The sequence below is a fragment of the Pan troglodytes genome, chromosome 14 (assembly GCF_028858775.2).
Source record: "Pan troglodytes isolate AG18354 chromosome 14, NHGRI_mPanTro3-v2.0_pri, whole genome shotgun sequence".
Classification (NCBI taxonomy): domain Eukaryota; kingdom Metazoa; phylum Chordata; class Mammalia; order Primates; family Hominidae; genus Pan; species Pan troglodytes.
Window position 1 is genome coordinate 86,964,206 of NC_072412.2, and position 20,033 is coordinate 86,984,238.

The 20,033-nt window shown below is 33.7% G+C and overlaps 1 protein-coding gene, 1 non-coding gene and 1 pseudogene across 2 annotated transcripts in view; all 3 read left to right on the top strand.

Moving 5' to 3' along the window:
* Positions 1–20,033, top strand: part of LOC134808242 (T-box transcription factor TBX1-like) — an 83,468-nt gene that overhangs the window by 13,869 nt on the left and 49,566 nt on the right. The window lies entirely within an intron of this gene.
* On the top strand, positions 1,473–1,582 carry LOC112205334 (U6 spliceosomal RNA). Its single transcript, XR_002939229.1, has one exon. It is a non-coding gene; the product is annotated as a U6 spliceosomal RNA (small nuclear RNA).
* Positions 2,707–8,877, top strand: LOC107968037 (HIG1 domain family member 1A, mitochondrial-like; annotated as a pseudogene).

Genomic DNA, 20,033 nt, shown 5'->3' on the forward strand with positions numbered 1-20,033 from the left:
AAGCAATAACCACATTTAAAATATGACAAAACTGTCTTGAAACAGTCTGTGACTTTCAAAGGTTTGGTATGGATCAGGCAATATAAGGAAGAGGTATAGTGTGGTTAACATTTTGAATTTCAAGGAGAAGTAAAGAAAAAAAGGCAGAAAAATAAAAATTCCTTCTACACAGAATGAAAAACCATGGAGGCCTCCAAATTTTTATTGATAATATTGAACTTTGGAAGATAAAATGGTAAATCACTACGATTCTTGAAGGATTGGGTTGGTAACCAAGCATTTCTATGCAAGAAAACTAACTAATATGGGAAGAAACCAAACAAACAAAATATTAAATATGTGTCTACGGCAGTGGCTGCAGGCATATGCCCAATGCAAAAGGCAGTTTTACACTGTAAAGACATTTACATTTAAGGCAATGTAAAAGTTTTACATTTACATTACAATGTAAGAGCTGGATCACAATAAGAACTTTAGAATATGATATCATAGAATACATTTTTTCAACAAATTATGAAATCAGTTCATGTAAAATCACATGTAGACAATTACAAAAATAGTTATGAAATAATTCAAATATATATAACTAAAACAAAAGCTATAAAATAGTAATAGTAATAGCAATACTAGCATAATGTTCCTTAATTGTGATATGTTGACATAATGTAGACAATTCTTAGAAAATCAGTACACAGAAATAATAAAATTGAATTTTGTTAATCTACCTTGGTATGTGTCAGTATATACTTTATTTCCTTAACTGGGTTATTTAAGAAATATGGACATTTTTAAACTTGATTTTAAGTTAATATATTTTTAAAATAGTATGAAACTCTATACATTTGCAACAAATACAGTAATATAAAAACATAACATATGCTTGTGAGAAACTTAGAGAAAAACAATTGGCAGCAAAAGGAACAATAGCAAATGAAAAGCATAAAACAACAGAACTAAGACCAAGTAGATTATTTTGATAATACTACACTGAGAAAACCATTACATCAGGTCAAAAATTAATATCTATGTGTAAGCTATTTACAGAAAATAAATGTAGAACAAATCTGCTTTGAAAGTTTAACGTAATAATATGGAGAAAAAAATGTGTCCAATAATTGCAAAGCAAAAGTATGCTTAGATAATAAATGATAGATAATGTTGAACTTAGAACAAAAATATTAACTTAGTCAAAGAAGATCTCGTATTTTTTTAGAGTGTGAACCATAGTGATTATGATGAAAACACAATATGGATTAAGTAGAACTCTAGCAGATAAAAAAAATTAAAAGTTTAAAGAGAAAGCCTTAGAAAGCCATTAATAATGAGTCCAGTTTAGCACACATCTCATAAATTGATAGGTCCAGCTCTTAAATATGAACATAACATTGAGTTTCTGGTAACAATCAAAGTGTACTGAGCTATACTTTTTGTTTCCACAGCATTAATAGAAGATTTGTTTCAAAAAGATCAAGGTGCTTGCCTCTGTAGCACATATACTAAAATTGGAAGGATGCAGAGAAGATTAGCATGGCCCCTGCCCAAAAAGCTAAAAATAAAAATTTAAAAAAGAAGATCAGCTAATACAAACCAGTGGTAACCTCACAAAATTGCAGAATTATATAGCCAAATTTTTTTATTGGGATACCTACCACTATACATTAATAACAAAGATGAAAAATGATGCCAATGATATCTAGGAATTGATACGGAGGGATTCTCAGGATATACGGTTAAATAGAAAAAAGAAATGTGTAAAATAGTATCTACAGCATGCTACCTTTTGTATATATACTTGTGAAAGTCCTATATGGCATCTTCTTTCAATACAAGGCTATTTGTCTACCTTGAAAATTTTTCGTTTAGTGTAGCCACTTTCATCAATCATCTTACCTAGATCTAAGTAATTCGCTGTACCTTCTATATCAGCACTGTTGCTTCACCTTGCACTTTTATGTTATGAAGACGGCTCCTTCCTTAAACTTCATGAACTAACTTCTGCTAGCTTCAAACTTTTCTTCTGCAGCTCACCTCTTTCAGCTTTCACAGAATTGCAGAGAGATAAGGTGTTTCTCTGGATGAAGCTTTGGCTTAAGGAAATATTGTGGCTGGTTTGATCTATCCGGACAACTCAAACTTTTCTCTGTATCAGCAATAAGGCCATTTTCTTACAATTCTTGTGTTCACTGGAGTAGCACTTTTAATTTCCCTAAGAACTTTTCATTTGCATTCATAATTTAGCTAACTGTATATCCCATTGTTTAAAGACACGAACCAACATTTTCTGATCCACAAGGGTTCAATGGTTTTTGAAAAATAGAGCTTCACAGATACAAATTTCTAGATGTAAGTGGAAAATACTGACAGCTCCTGATTCAATGCTTTATTTGCATTCAATACCATGAAAAGGAAGACATTACTTATTTGGAAAATTAGATCCAACTTATGTAGCTCCTCCCACACCTCATGTTTGGCTGTTCCTCATTGATTTTTATATCTCTTTCCCCCTTAAATACCACTGCTTTTGCCTATTTTTCCCGTTTTTAAATTTAATTTTAAACCATGTGAACACACTTCAAAAATGTCTTATCATGTATATATAATTTTAAACCATTGCATTAGTTCCTTTTGTTCTTATGCAGTTTACAATTGGTATTTATAAAAATTTAATTTTCAACCATCTACAGAATTGTGAGAAAACTGGATATCATGACTGCTGGAAAGAGGATATTTGAGGAGGTAATTTTTACCTCCATCTGTATCAACACTAGCTTCGTTTTTCATCTATAGCAAAAGTTCTACTTAATATGATGAGACTCATTGAAAGTAAGAAAGCAAAAAAAAATTCATAAAAACACTAACACTGCAGAACTTGATACCCTCTTCTTAAAGCAAAACCTTGATTATTTATAATTATAGCAATGAAGCAAATCACTATCCTTTTATCTCTTTATAATTTATTCACATGTCAATGGTCTACAACTTAACATTAAAACTTTTATTTTTCTAAGAAGCAAACGTGGTCTAAAGCTAATTTCCAATCAATGCTTTTCACAGCTTTTTGGATGCAAACATGGGGAGTCATTAAATTCACAGTTCAGCTTTTGTTCTTTACTCTTTAATTCTCACATTTTCTTTCTGTGTTAGAGGATCAAAGAAGATGCCTTCAAATAAATGTGCCACATTATAATCCTTTAGATTTAAACCACAGGTTCCCTACCCTGTAGCTAAAGCATCTACTTCTATAGTAAGCTCTGCTCATTTGGATACAACTTGAAGAAAATATCAGCCTTTTTCTAAGTGCATTCACAAATTGTTTTTAAACACTGCTATAAAACAGAGAAAGAATAACTAGTCTAACATTTCTGAAAGAAAACACTTTTGATAATATAAAAATTATATATTCATGAAACAAGCAGTGCTAGAGAGGTTAAACACTGCAAAAAGTCTAATTTAAGATGCAATTATGGATCACCCAGTTTGCTTTCTGGGAACCATGAGAATTTTAAATTGAAGTGAGTATAAATTACAGCTCATTGTGTCCTATTTAATTTACTTATGTCATAACATTTTCATATCTAATGTAATATATTATTCAGTCATCTTAGTAAAATGTTGCCTTTTTGTTTGCAGTTTCATGATAATAAAATTGTCTATTTAAATTTTTTAATAAAAAATAAATGCTTTGTACTTTCTGAAAACAAATGCAACATTAATGTATTACTAAGAAAAAATGCCACAAAATCATTACAAATGTTTAAGCCCTGTTAACGAAAGACATCTAACATGACTATTTCTTTCTGAAAGATCAATTTTAAAAATTAGTATTTTCACAATTAGTTTGATGATGAGCAATTGTTACACATTCTATACATGATTTTCTGTAATAATGGGCAAGGATGCCCTATCTACATAACTTTCTATCTGGTGGTTGGAATGTTCCATCTTACAACATCTTACATCTTACAAATCTATATTTTGCAATATAGATTTAAAACAATTACCAAGTTTTAGAAAGTGACCATTTCCTCAGAATGAGACAGATCTTCACAATTTGTATCCAGGACATTACCAATAGTACTTCCAGATTTCCCAGCCACTAATCCAGCTTCTCCTCCATCTCCATTGTTTATGCTCCTATCCTAGTTAAATAATATCTGCCTTATGGACAGAGAATTCTGCCTTATAATGCTTTTTGTGGTACATGCACAGCAAAGGTATTCATTTGGGCACAGAATGAACAAATAAAATATAATATTAAAATATTTATTTAATTTTCTAAACATTTAAAATCAGACTTCTAAATGAAAGCAGTTCATTTATTATTCATTAAGTTTACTGAATTAACCTCACTACTGAGTGAAATAAAATACTCATCTTTCTGAAATACAGTAATATCTAAAGAAAAGAAGCATATATGAGACAAATTTTTTCTGAACTCATTAATTTAAACTTGCATGTTTCATGTCTAACTGCATGTGCAGAGACTATTAAAATCTAATTCAACCACATTGATTACTAGTGTTAAGTATACCATAGCTTTTTCTGCAAGCTATATTTATAATATAAATGATTCATATGCCATATTTTAAATAAAACTACACAAAAATGCTACACTTGATTTCTGTTATTAAAGCTTTATGGGAGGTATATCTTTCCTTGTGAACATGGTCATTTATCAAATGTACTCTATGTACTTATATGGATATCCTAAAATTCTCTGAATTAGACTCAAAGTTTTCCATAGAGCTTCAGGAAACTTAATCATTTTCAAATATGATATTTTCAAGGATGAATCTTGAAAATACTTACAATCTATTTTGATACATGATTTCAGTGAGTGAATCAGACTAAATAAAATACTTGACAGTTCACATGAACAATGAGATTTGTTGTGGCTTATGAATATTTGAAAATGTGGCTGTTTATATGAGTTGATCAGTTATTTCTATGAAGATGATTCATCTGGCAACTTTGAACAGATGTGATTTTTGAAAGTAACAAATTTCAGGTAATGTAGATCCAGATTAATTTAGTCAATGAACCACAAAAGTGACTCATATAGCAAATATTTATCAAGTCAACGAAGGTCAGAATATGATGATTACAGTACACACCTCACTTTTAAAAAATAATATGTCTAACAACCAAATTACAACTATATTGTCAACAGTGTGTAAAAAAAGCTTGATAAAAATGTGAAAGAAAGAATTCAATAGGTAAGAGATATCAGAAGTTGGAAATTCTGTTATCTGAGATACCTGATATCACTGTGCACCTGGAAATAAAAACGATGTCCATTTCACAACTTCCCTCCTTGTGATCTCAGACATACACACTGGCTTTATCCTAGAGTGTCATTTGATGGACAGCTGGACAGTCATCCCTCAAGTGACAGTTTGTTCATTCTGGTTTTCTGTGTTTTTTGTTCTGACTTTTCAGTTTAGGTTGGTAGCTACGACCAGCAATGATATGGGCTTGAGTTGTAGAAGTGTACTGACAAGAAGTTGCTTATTGCGAATAAGTGCAGAAGGTCAACAAACCAGAAGTCCAGAAGTAATTTGAGTTTGGAAATCAAACATAACAGTGAGGCAACTGTCAGGTGATGAACTCAACGTAGATTGTTATGGAAGGATGAGCTGTCAGGTCTCTCATGAGTGATACCAGAAATGAGCCAAAGCTATCTAGGGAGACAGAAAGAAAACTCAGGGGTCAGAGTTCCTGCACGCTAGAAGTAACCTAAGTCAAGTTCTAGTCAAGTTTCTATCAGGTCACTGGAGACATCCAATGCCCTTATTAAGTCCTAGTACAGAAAATGTCTAAGCTATTAGGAAAGAAGTCTGTAAACTAAAGTAATAGCTAGAATGGCTCTGAAATTCTGAATAATAGATACTAAAAAGGGACTTTTATTTTCTTTAAAAATGTCCACATTCAGATGAATCAATTTTTAAAAGATGAAATACATTATAAATATTATAAATTTGAAATAAATAAAATTTTCTGTATCATGACATATCCTGCTTATAGGCTGGCTCCTTTCATTTAGACACAAACTCTGGAAGACCTTCATCAGTCATTGAACTAAAATCTATGATAGGAAGCAGTCACCTTCCTTACTGATATTTTAAACATTAAAAAGTTAAATTTCAGAAAAGTGTTTTAAAATTAAACTTTTAGAAATTATATTACAATACCATTGCATACCTACTTTTGATAATTATTTAATTAATTTTTTTATTAATTTGAATCCAAAGAACTGTTCTCATTAAGTCCTTTGGAAATTTCATGTATTTTTACTATTTTTACAACCTAGGGTGAAGTTTTTCTCTTTAGTTATGATTAAGCTTTTCTCGGTTTTAATGATTAAATGTGTTTTTAAAGGAAACATAAGCTATTCACCCATTCAAGTTCACACACACACACACACACACACACACACACTGAACCAAGGGAGAAAGATCAGATATTTATTGTACTTCAATTGCTTGTGGCTTTCTAGTGATAGCTAACTACCTGTCCACCAACCCAGCTCTCCCATATTTCTTATCTAATAACATTTAAAAAGCAAATGGAAATATAATAGAAACAAAAATTGAAATCTGATCTACAAAATCTTAAATTATCATCATTATGTGTAATTAACTCCATAAATCAATTGGCATACTATCTAAAAGCTGTAATCGATTGACTTATCTCAATTTTATATGACTAATATTGACCAAATAATTAAAAATTATTAAAAATAAAGCTCATGACTCATATGCTCTTCTTAGTTATGCTATATGACAGAACTATTAAGACAATTAACAATTAAATCCTGCCTATCACTCAGCCTTGTGTTTATATTCACTTATTCATCAATTCAAGAAGAACTGTTTGAATAACTAATTTACATCAGGAGACAGAGTAGTGAAAAAAAAACAGACAAAATCGTGGCCTTTCTAAAATGTACATTCTACTGGAAGAAGACAGATAACAAGTGAACATTATAAAATATTAGACATAAAATATACAGCATCCCTGGTGGTGATCACTGCTTAGACAAAGGAGAATAGGGAATGCTGAGGTGGAGACTGCAATCTGAAATAAGATTATAAAAAAAGGCTTCAGTGAGAATGAGATTTTAGAGCCTAAAGAAGGTGAGAAAATGAGCCTTGCAGTTATACTGGAGAAAAGCATTCCAGACAAAAATAACAACTGCAAAGGCCCATTGGCAAGATCTCTGTGATTGAATTCAAGAACCAGCAAATTGGTCAGGGTGGAAGAGCACAAATAGTAAAGGCACTAAAAATAAAAGAAGGTGAAGACAGCGAGGTAGGAGGAAGGCAAATCATGTGGGGCACATTTTGGATTTCACTCTGGGTGATATGGGAAGTTATTTGTGGGTTTTGACTCTAGAGAGTCTAATTTCTTTTTTGTTGTTGTTGTTTTTGTTTTTTTTTTTTTTGAGACAGAGTTTCACTCTGTCACCCAGGCTGGAGTGCCATGGGGTGAACTTGCCTCCTGGGTTCAAGCGATTCTCCTGCCTCAGCCTCCTGAGTAGCTGGGATTACAGGTGCCTGCCACCAAGCCCAGCTAATTTTTGTATTTATAGTAGAGATGGGGTTTCACCATCTTGGCCAGGCTGGTCTTGAACTCCTGACCTCGTGATCTGCCCGCCTCAATCTCCCAAAGTGCTGGGATTACAGGCATGAGCCACCATGCCTGGCCTCGTTTAACTTATTAAAGTTAAGTGCAAGATAATATTGCCTCACACTTATAGATGGATAGAAGAATGGGGACTAGATGTTTAGATAGATATTCCTTAATACTAATATAATAATATGTATTATGAATAATATATAATTTATATATTTTATTAAAGTGTATGCATACTAAAGAAACTAATTCCATTTTAGTTTCTGAAAAAATCTTCTTAATAAAAGTGTTTTTACACCCATACAAATTCCTCTCAGACCCATGCCTCTTTAAAAAAAAGAAACATTAACACAATTTTCACAAAATATGTATAGAAAGCATTTATCTCCACATAATTAAGGTTATGTATGAAAAGCCTACAGCTAAAGTCATAATCAAAGAGGAAAGGCTGAAAACTTATTCTCTAAGATCTGGTACAAGGCAAAGATGCCTCCCCATTCAACATAGTACTGAAAGTCCTAGCCAGGGGAGTTAGATAAGGAAAAAAAAAAAAAAAGACATTCAAATTGGAAAAGAGAAGTAAAATTCTCTCTCTTTGGAGATGACATGATCATATATGTAGAGAATCCTAGAAACTCAACAACAACAAGAAAACTGTTAGAAATAATAATAAAATTCTGTAAACTTACATGATCAAAATCAACACATAAAATTTAGTGAAATTTATGAACACTGACAACAAACCTTTCAGAAACGAAATTCAAAAAACATTTGCAATGTTAACAACAATAAAAATACTTAGGAATAAACTTATCCAAAGAGGTGAAGGACACTTACACTATAAAACACTAATGGAGGAAATTAAAGGAGACACAGATAAAAGGAAAGACATGGAGTGTTCATGAATTAAAAGAGTTAATATTGTTGTTTTCTCACTTTAGGGAGATTCTTTAAGCAATTACATATCAGCAGACACAGATGTTTTCCTTTCTTCATATGATGAAGATCAGGGACCCAAACGTTAGAAAAGCTAATGAGGCACCATTTGTCCCCATTGGAATGGCTGATTTCATAGCAATTGTTGTATATGGGTTATACAAGCTGAAAAGCAGGGGGAATACTAAAATACACCTTCATTTGATCCACATGTGTGTGGCAGCTCAAGGCTTTGTTGTAGGAGCAATGACTGTTAGTATGAGCTATTCCATGTGTCAGGAATTCTGGGAAAAACATAAGCCTTAGAAGAAGAGATGCCATCTTGATCTTGTTAAAGGAGCTTGCTGTAGTTAGACATCTTATTATTGAAGTTATATGTTAATGTTGAAAATAAACTATTTGAGTGTGTTCAGATTATAACATGGTGTTTTGAATACTGACTTCCTTTCTTGCAGGCTCATCTTGCCTGGTGACCAAATTACTAGTGACTAATTTACTAGCTAGGTCATTCAGGGGAATCAAGTTAACACAAAAGAAACACATCACCTAAATGCAATTGATGGTGCTAAAGTGTCCATCTTCTTAAACTTTTAAGATGCAATTCATTCTAAAAAAGATAGCAGACCAACCCTGAACCCCAGTTTGCTGAAGAATCTTGTTTTGGATGTTATATAAGAGTCCTATTTGCCTCAGTTAATTTACCTTTTTTTCAGCCTGTGTTGTGGACTGGCTGGCTCTTTTAGAACTCTGTCAAAAAAGTGCATGGAATATAACTTGTAAAGCCTCCCACAGTTGCAAGTATATATATGTGTGTGTGTGTTTGAAGCAAATCTAGAAAGTTTACAAGAGAGCTGCACAGTAGCAGTATTTATTGAAGAATCACAATTGCAAACATAAGAATAATTTAATTATGGATTCTATTTGAGTTATTTTGTAATTGCAGAACTATATATTTGCTGCTGTTAGAATAATTTTTAAATGTCGTCTTGAAATAGAAATAAGTATTTTAAGTGCTCATGCAAAGGTAAATGAAGAACACTTTTTAAATGTATGCATTGTTTATATTCTCCATAAGAATGTTTAATGTTTAGTTGTCAACATATATATACTACTGGGTAGTAACGGCCTTTCCAATATATAATTAGGGGAAACAGCCAGGAGAGGTTCTGCAGCCTGACATCCAGCACAGTTTCTATTTGAAACTATTTCTAATATATTTGTTTTTGCCCAAATTCAAACATTTTTATTTGGATTATATAAAGGAATCTCTAAAGTGGGAATTCCAATTTCTTTCCCTTGTTATGATAGGTAAAAAAAGAAGTTAGAAAGCAGTGTGGTTATCCCTAAGAAGATTTTTTTCTTTTTTTGAGACAGAGTTTCGTTCTTGTTGCCCAGGCTGGAGTGCAAAGGCGTGGTCTCAGCTCACTGCAACCTCCACCTGGAGTTTAAGCCATTCTCCTGCCTCAGGCTCCCAAGCAGCTGGGATTACACATGTCCACCACCACGCCCAGCTAAGTTTTTGTATTTTTAGTAGAGACGGGGTTTCACCATGTTGGCCAGGCTGGTCTTGAACTTCTGACCTCAGCTGATCCACCTGTCTCAGCCTCCCAAAGTGCTGGGATTACAGGCGTGAGCCACTACACCGAGCCAGAAGATTTTTTTTTTTAAGGTCGATCTGATCTTGCTCATCTAGAAGTGTTCAGAAAATCAGTCACTTGGAAGTCAGAGCCCACAGACTGATCATACTCTGACAATAGGATTATTTTACAGAAAATCTCAAAGCACAGAGATATATCTCAAATTCATAAAATGATATATAAAATTAACATACATTTTTGTATACTTCATATGATTCAGACGTATGCTAAAGATAATATGTATTATCTCACTTAATGCTCAGAACAACCTGTGATTTCGACTAGTTTCTATCACCTCATATAGTTCATGAAACATGGTTAGAGAGAAGCGACTTCTCTAAACAACCCAGCTAGTCAGTGACAGACTAGAACTTCAGCTTCTTCATGTCTGGTGGCAAACTTCATGTTCTTAAACATGAAGCTGGGATGGAAAATTTTGACCAGCTACCGAAAATGACAACTGTAATTTCACCACTGGTACTTTATTCTTCCACATGGCTCCAGAGAATGAAGAAAACATTTGCAGTATTCCTTCATTGTTACTTCTTTACTATATTTTGGTGCAATACAGTCATATACAGATACATTATTTGAATGAAAATATTTATAAAACGTTTATGATTTTACTTACAACCATCTAAGAACAATCATAGAACAGGTATGGTTGGAAAGCATCTCTTTTCCCATGTACTCAACAACAAAAAATAAATGTCACAGAACTAATTTTAAAAAGATTATTTTGTAGAATAGTTTTTTAATCTAGTGAATGGAATATGTGTGTGTGTGTGTTATATACGTATATATGCATATGTGTGTGTATATATATATACACAGTCTAGAAGTTTTGAATATTAATCTCAAGCATTTACAGCACAATATTTGGGTGTTTCTTTGTCAGACAAATATGAATGCACACCACAGCAAATGAACTGATCTTTCAATGTGGTAATTATGAAGCTTTCTTCATAGTATTGCTAATGATCCAGAACCAATTATGACTGATAAATCTAGCATTTGTCAGCACTCAGCAACTTTGTACCAAATGAAAGTTTAAGATATGTTTTGTCTTCATAAGATGTGATTTGATTGAGCAGCTATCAAAGATGGACAGTACAACCGCATTGTTTCCACTGTCAATTTCTTTAGTTAAATGGCAAACTCTCTGCATGACTGGAGAGGGTAAAGGGCCAGAGGTTAGTATTTTCAGTTAGCTCATCATGGTACTGAAATGAGTTTTCTTACCATATTGTTTTTTTTTTTTTTTTTTGTCACAGTATGAATAGAAAGGATGCTTGGCTGCATGCACCTCATTTAAAATATCACTCAGACAAGTCATGCTTGGTGAAATTCCCTGGAGAGAATTTAAGTCCAAAGGACCATGAATATGGCAAATTAAATTTAGTTGTTTTTATATTAAATGATGCTGCCTCTTACTTTGGTTCATATTTAAATTTGTACATGCAGTGTTTTCTCAACTGTAGTTTTTAAAAAGTGTATGCTTACAATTAATTTCACTACTAAGGCAAATCACCAAAAACCCAGCGGATCTTCAAAGACCTTATAAAGAATCTTGTCAATCACAATTCATATTTCAAACATCAATATTTTGTAAGCAAATGTGCCAAGCACAAGTAATGCCCATAGGTAAAAACTACAAAAGGTTCATGGCTTCATAATTAACATAAAAGATGAAAGCTCACTAAGAATGAAAATAGATACGTGGTAAGTATTGAAGCAGCAGGAGGCAGCCAAATGGCTAGGCAGATAGGGGCAGGTCCCCAGTGAAACCCCACCTGCAAGCCAGAAACAGTTTAAAGCCTGAAAGCCAAGCTACAAGTTAAATACTTGGACCAGGTTAAGAACCTGTCTTTCTGTTTGGTGTGCTTTCCTCTGATTGATCCACATCCGTCATGTATTTTACATATATCTACCCTTTCCTAATTGGTTTTCTACACTATTGTGCCCACCTTTGAGTAGTGTCTTTGCTTTCACCTTTTTTTTTTCATACTTACAAACCAATCAGCACACACTCCTTATTCTGAGCCCATAAAAGCCGCAGGGTCAGCCATATCAGAGAATTTTTTCTGCTTTCAGGTAGGGGACCCACCCCCTGCATTCTCTCTTTGCTGAGAACTTTCCTTTTGCTTAATAAATTCTACTCCACTCACTCTCCGATATGGTATCCACTCACCTAATTCTTCCTTGTTGTGAGACAAGAACTTGGACCTAGCTGAGCTAAGGAGCAGAAAAAAATCCTGCATCAGTATCAAATGATTGTTGTATTCAATCAATACAAAAAAGAGTTTGGATAAGGAAGAGATCATGGTTGGCTTTACTATTGAGACAAATTTATAGCAGATACCTATGAAGGTGAAATTTAAGGAAAAGAAGGACAAACAAGAGGTTAAAAGTATTAAAGCTAGGGATAATAATTAGGAAAAGACAGAGGGCAGAAGAATGCCTAATATGTGTGGACAGAGTAAGAACATTGTGAGTACAGGGCTCAAAATGCCAATGTTGTGGGAACACCTCGAGTTTTAAATTTAAAAGCATAAATTCAAAAATGATTTGTTTTATTTTGTTTTTTCTATAAAGAAACATATTATTTTAATACTTTTAAAAAATACAATAAAGCAAAAATCTTCTAGCTCTGTTTTATAAATTCAATGTCTTCCTATATATAAATGCATTTTACAGCAGTTTGAAGTTCATAGCAAAATTAATAAAAAAAATACACAGTTCTCATATACCCCCTACCATCACACATACACAGTTGGTCCCACTTTTCATATCCACCACCAGAGGAGTTATAAATTTGTTGCAATCTATAAACCTGCATTGACACATCAATATCACTCAATGTCCATAGTTTGTATTAGTGATCACTTTTGGTGTTGTACTTTCTATGGATAATAACATATATCCACCATAATAGTAACATATAGATTATTTTTACTACCTAAAATCTTCTATGTTCTCTTTATCCCTGTTCCTCTTTTACCCCTGGCAATCACTAATCTTTTTACTGTCACCATAGTTTTGCTTTTTCAGAATGTCATATACTTGTGTTCACACAACATGTAGAGTTTCACATTTGCTGCTTTCATTTAGTAAAATGCCTTTAAGATTTATCCATGTCCTTACATGGAGCTCGTTTCTTTTTCACACTGAAAACTATCCTGCTGTCTGGATATAGTAGAGTCTGTTTATCCATTCACCTATAGAAGGATATCGTGGCTGTTTTCCAGTTTAGCCAATTATGAATAAAACTGCTATAAACAACTGAGAGCAGGATTTTGTGCAGATATGTTTTCAACTTCTTTGGGTAAATACCAAGGATCATGATTGCTGGATCATATGTTAAGATTATGTTTAGTTTTGTAAGAAACTGCCAAACTGTCTTCCAAAATATTTGTGTGTTAGGGTTCTCTTAGAGGAACAAAACAAATAGGATATATATATATATATTTTTTTTATTATATATTCATTATATTATATATTATATATTATACATAATGTATATTATATATTATTATACATAATGTATATTGTTTATTATATTTTATATTATATATTTATTATTATTATATATAGGGGAATTTATTTTATATATTACATATATAGGGGAGTTTATTAAGTATTTATTTACAAGATCAAAAGATCCCACAATAGGCTGTCTGCAAGCTGAGGAGCAATAAGAGCCAGTCTGAGTCCCAAAACTAAAGAAGTTGGAGTCCAGTGTTCAACGGCAGGAAGCATCCAGCATTCGAGAAAGATGTAGGCTGGGTGCCTAGGCCCATCTCTCCTTTTTATGTTTTTCCACCTGCTTTGTATTTGTTGGCAGCTGATTAGATTACACCCACCAGATTAAGGGTGGATCTGTCTTCCCCAGCCCACTGACAAATGTTAATCTCTTTTGGCAACACCCTCACAGACACACCCAGGATCAGTACTTTGTATGCTTCGATCCAATCAAGTTGACACTGAGTATTAACCATCACAGTCTGTATCATTTTGCATTCCCACCAGCAATGAATGAGAGTTCCTGTTGCTGCACATACTCACCAGCATTTGGCGCTGTCAGTGTTTTGCATTTTGCCCATTTTAATAGGTGTATAGTGGTATCTCTTTGTTTTGATTTTCAATTCTCTAATGACATATGACATCGAGCACCATTTCATATGCTTGCTTGTCAACTGTCTATTACTGTATATCTTCCTTGGTGGCATGTTTGTTCAGGTTTTTTTTTTTTTTTTTTTAAGACAAGGTCTGGTCTGTTGCCTAGGCTGGAGTGCAATGGTGTGATCTGGGCTTACTGCAACCTCTGCCTCCCAGGCTCAAACCATTCTCCCATCTCAACCTCCAGAGTAGCTGGGACTACAGATGCATGCCACCATCCGTGGCTAATTGTGTTTGTATTTTTGGTAGAGGGAAGACAGGGTTTTGCCATGTGGCCCAGGCTGGTCTCAAACTCCTAGGCTTAATCAGTCCTCTTGCCTTGGCCTCCCAAAGTGCTGGGATCACAGGCGTGACATGTTCTTATTCTTCAGTTTTAAGAGTTCTTTGTATATTTTGATAAAAATCCTTTAACAAGTATGTTATTTGCATATATTTTCTCCCAGTCTGACTTTTCTTCTCCTCCTCCTTGACAATGACATTCATAGAGCAAAAGTTTTTAATTTTAATGAAGTCTGACATCAATTATTTCTTTCATGGGTGCTTTTGGTGAAAGTCATCACCTTAGCCAAGGGCATCTAGATATTCTCTCATGTTATCTTTTAAGAGTTTTATAGTTTTGCATTTTATATTTAGGTTTATGATCCATTTTGTGTTATTTTTGGAAGAGTATAAGGTCTGTGTCTTGATTCATTTTTTTTTTTTTTTTTGCCTGTGGATATCCAGTTGTTCTAGCACCATTTTTTGAAAACAAAATCTTTTCTCCATTATATTGCATTTGCTCCTTTGTCAAAGATCATTGGCTATTTTTGCAAGTCTGTTTCTCAGCTATCCTGCTTCATTGAACTCTTTGTCTCTTTTTCTCTCACATTATCTTTTGTTTGGTTGCATTATAGTGTACTCATCTAGCAATTCTCATAACTTGAAGTCAACTTGTAAGTCCTTTTTACTGATTTTTCCCCATAGCCAAATTGTTTACTAAAATTTGCATCTTATTTAATCTTCTTACTTACTCCAGACTATCATGATGATATCTTTTATTGTAACTTAAACTACTTAAAGAACGTATGTTTAACAAAGTGTGACATTGTTTCTTATGTTCCTTGATGTATTAACAACAGCAAGTAGCCAAGGAAAGTACTAATTGTCTTTATACCAAGGTAGATTTTAATGAGTAGATATTTGTTGGATAAAATGATATTTTGGAGACCAAGAAAAATTGTTTTGTTAACCACATATTATTAAGATTACCTGTAAAAAAATAAACTGAATTTTAGAAATTAGAATCCATGATACCAAACCATAACAATGGCATCTTTGAAAATATTCTGAGAAAAATATTGTAGGTCTCCCAGTATTCTTTTTAAGCTGCAGTTTTAGCTACAGTGTCTTCTGTATGGTAATTATTATTACTTATGTTTAAGATAAACTCCAATAAATACCTCTTTTCTCTGTCTTAGGGCTTAGAAATTGAGCAATAAGCCCCAAATCAAGGCAGATGAGAACCAAAATACCATTTTAAAAACTGATAAATATGGTTAATATCTGCTGCCAAGCAAATATTTAGTGCCAAGTAGACTCTTGGCACCAAATTAGCTTCACAAGCTGTTTACACAACCACAGTATTGTTAGACAAAGATAGGACTTCCTGTATAAGTCCCTGTCTATTTAACACTTATGGAGACATGGCTTCAGAAGCACGTGACCTAGGCAGTCTCTCAGCGCCTCACACTTAGTTTAATGTTGTCATGTATCCATCTTGAAATTTTTAATAATTTTTTCTTTGAATTTGTGCTTGGTAACAAAGCCTGATGGGCCAAAGAATCATGAGTATGAGCAGAGGAGAGATGCACAATGTTCCTGTCCCCTATTCCTGGCTTCTCTATTTGCATATAGCATTGACGATGTTCCTGAGTAGAGAATTCCAGTGAACCCACAATGCATGGATGTTCGGGAAGACATAAAGAGTATAAGATAAGCATCTTACTTTTGTGTCTGAGTAAGAGGGAAACTGACAGTTCCCAGAACCCACATTTCTTATTTAAAATGTAAGTTGCTTTTAATATAGAAAGGAGGCAGTGGTGTTCTAGAAAATATGAACAACTGAAGAACCCTGTTATAGCTTTTCTTATTCATGTTATTTCCTTGAATTAGCCAACAATTTACACTGAAATTGATAACATATAAGAAGTGAACATAATTTTGTTCACTAGTTCCTACTCTTCAGAAACTGAAGGTTGAGAGTGTTTGTAGAATGTATGCATTAAGACGTGAAATAAAAGTTTTTAATTAGTTCTGTGTAACATTTCTACTGTTTTAGTAAGAATGAAATGCATGTAGAAATATGAGCCACAGGATACTGACTGTGCATTTTTCTATTAAAAAAGAACATTGCACAATATAAAGATGAATGGTAACATTTCTGTTAATAATTTAAAATTTTACTTTTTCTTTACTTAGAACATTACACAACAAAGAAAAAAAAAACACCAAGACAAGTGGAGAAAGAGCTCATAGAACAAATAAAAAACTTTGTACTTTAGTAGCTTTACAACACATTTTCCCACCATTTTCACCTTGCACAGAGACCCATAATTTAGGGTGTTTGCTCTACACAGATGAGTACATAAAAATGCATACTTATGTGCGCTTGGCTCTGAAGAGTGAAAAGAAAAGAGTATAAAACAGCTACCTCACCTGCAGTTCATATTTCTAAACTCATCAGTGAAATTAAGTCATTCCTCTCAGGTTAGGTGTGAGTGAGGAGTTGAAGGAAAAAACAGAGGCTTATACTAATGAAACTTCCACCTCATGAAAAGAAACACCAAGAGTGGAAAAAAGCACTGACATTGAAATTACTGAAGTTTTGTTTTGTTTTATTTTTCTCATACCCCATTGGGTTTAACCCATTTGGTTAAACTACAAGTCCATGTTGGTATAGTATGATGAGAAGGTACTGGAGAAGATGAGTAGTCTATAATGGCCCGTTCTGCTCCACTATCACTCTTGGTAAATCCTTTTTGAAAAGGAATTACAATATTATGTGTTTGCTGCAATTTCTGAAATGAGTAAGATCAACTCTATGATTAACAATATAGTCACAGCTGAAAAGTCACTCTTTATTCCATTTTTGTTTCCAAATAATGTTCCTCTAAGTTTTACAATAGTTTATCAGTATTTTTGAAATGATGTAGAATAAAATATTAAAAATCAAATGATAAATGCATAAAGATATGTCAGCAATAAAATTCCATCAACATAGAAATAATCCAAATTTAAATTTAAGCTCTCCTCCACTATCAAATTCCCAATGAGACATTATGGTCCATAGATTTAATTTCTTTGCAATCAAAGTCTCAGTATATTAAAACTCAAAGAGTTTAAGTCCTAAATCAATTATCTCACCTTTCAAAATTAAAAGTCCCGAGAATTTAAAGTCTTCTTTAATGTCTTATTCTATTTACTGCTTAGACAGAAGGTATTTATCCCTAGTAAGGACCTTGCCTGTTCGCAGTTACAGACTGGGCTATCTTTTATTGGAATGGTATAATTTGTCAGTTCCTCAAAACTTTCATTGGCATAATAACATAGATCTCAAGATCTTACTTATAAATATGTAACAATTACAAACACACAGAATAGTACACAAGTCGTGTGTACAATTTGAAGTAATTGGGTAAAGTGAACATCCATATGCCCACCCTTTTTGTTAAAAATCAGGATACCCATGGCACCCAGTACCTCCCAGCTCTATGTTTTCTCAGTAATTACCACTCCATCTTCTCTGAAAGTAATTGCCCTTTTGACTTAGGTTATTATAGATTATTTTTGTTTGGTAAGGTTATTAATGGAATATTTTGTGTTTGTCTTCTTTCATAAGGTGTTTTGTTTATAATATTCATCAGTGTTTTTGCATGTAATCGTAGTTTGCTCATTTTTATTACATTTTACACATGAATTTAACACAACTTATCCATTTTACTGTTGGACAAGTATTATTGTTTTCTTTTTGTGTCTATTCTGACACTTTTCTCTCAGTGAACATATATATTCATTTCTGTAGGGTATATAACTGTGAGTGGTCAAAGTTATATATTGGCCCACATTTAATTGATATTGCCAAATACTTTCTCACTTTTATGTACAGGGTTACTTTCCTGTCAGTAATGTGTGAAAGTTCCCTTTCCTCTACAACATTTGATTTTTTTTTTTTAAGTTCATGTTTCTGGTGGTGTGGTGTTATCATACTAAATGTTTTACTTTAATTTCCATGCTGACTAATCAAGCTGAAGCATTTTGCATTTTATTCTATGCACCAGCTTTCCTTCTTTGTTTTTGTTTTTTTGTTTTGTTTTCTTGAGACAGAGTCTCGCTCTGTAGTCCAGGCTGGAGTGAAGTGGCACAATCTCAGCTCACTGGAACCTCTGCCTCCCATGTCCCGGTTTAAGCAATTTTCTTGCCTCAGCCTCCCCGGTAGCTGGGGTTACAGGCACGTGCCCCCATGCCCAGCTAATTTTTGTATTTTTAGTAGAGACGGGTTTCACCATGTTGGCCAGGCTGGTTTTGAACTCCTGACTTCGTGATCCGCCCTCCTCAGCCTCCCAAAGTGCTGGGATTACAGGCGTGAGCCACACCATGCACCAGCATTTTTTTTTTCTTTTTCTTTTTTTTTGAGATGGAACCTCACTCTGTCGCCCAGGCTGGAGTGCAGAGTGGCGCCATCTCGGCTCACTGCAAGCTCCGCCGCCGGGTTCACGCCATTCTCCTGCCTCAGTCTCCGTAGTAGCTGGGACTACAGGCGCCCACCACCACGCCCGGCTAATTTTTTTGTATTTTTAGTAGAGACGGGGTTTCACCGTGTTAGCCAGGATGTGTGCACCAGCTTTTAAGGTAATAATCAAGTTACGTCAATGAAGAGAAAGGAAAACAGTTATAGAGTAGGCAGTTCACATTATCTGTCAGTCCTTTGAAGTTTTAAGGTATGATATAAGTACACTCTCTTATCCCCAATTAAATCATTTCCTCAACTAAATCTGCCTATTAAGATCTCTGTTGTTCCAGCCTCTCTTGATACCCTTTCTTTCTGACAATCTGTACAACTATAACTTAAGATTGAATAATGCAACTGGCACCCTCAGGCTAATTGAATAAGCTAACAATCTTCAGAATCTATGCTTTCTTGAGGCTTCATCAATTCTGTATGTTTGCTTGGCTGAGGTGGTCATGTAAGCAGCATTTTTACTTACCTGCTGAGATCTACTTGGCCAGTGTTTCATTTCAGATTATGCTGGCTTTGATACTTTGTTAAAAGTCCAATCATTCATATTGCTTTATTGAGGGCTTCTTGCCTTTGCTGTAGGCTTTAGGCATGCAGACCATTCAGCAATTCACTGAGAGTCTGCACAGTGCTGCTTCTATAAAAAGATAGGTTGTTATTGATGAACCACTGTGAGCTGTTCTATAGATGTGAAAAATACTGAAAAGCATCACCAAAGTTAAAGTCTCCCACCCTGTTAGCACCATAAATCTTAGTAACTTCACAGGTATTTTGTTTTATGGAGTGAGACTTCCAAATTAAGCTTGTCATTTCCTTATAGGAATTTATTCCAGAATTTAAGGGTTATGTAACAAAATCTATCATTCTAGCAA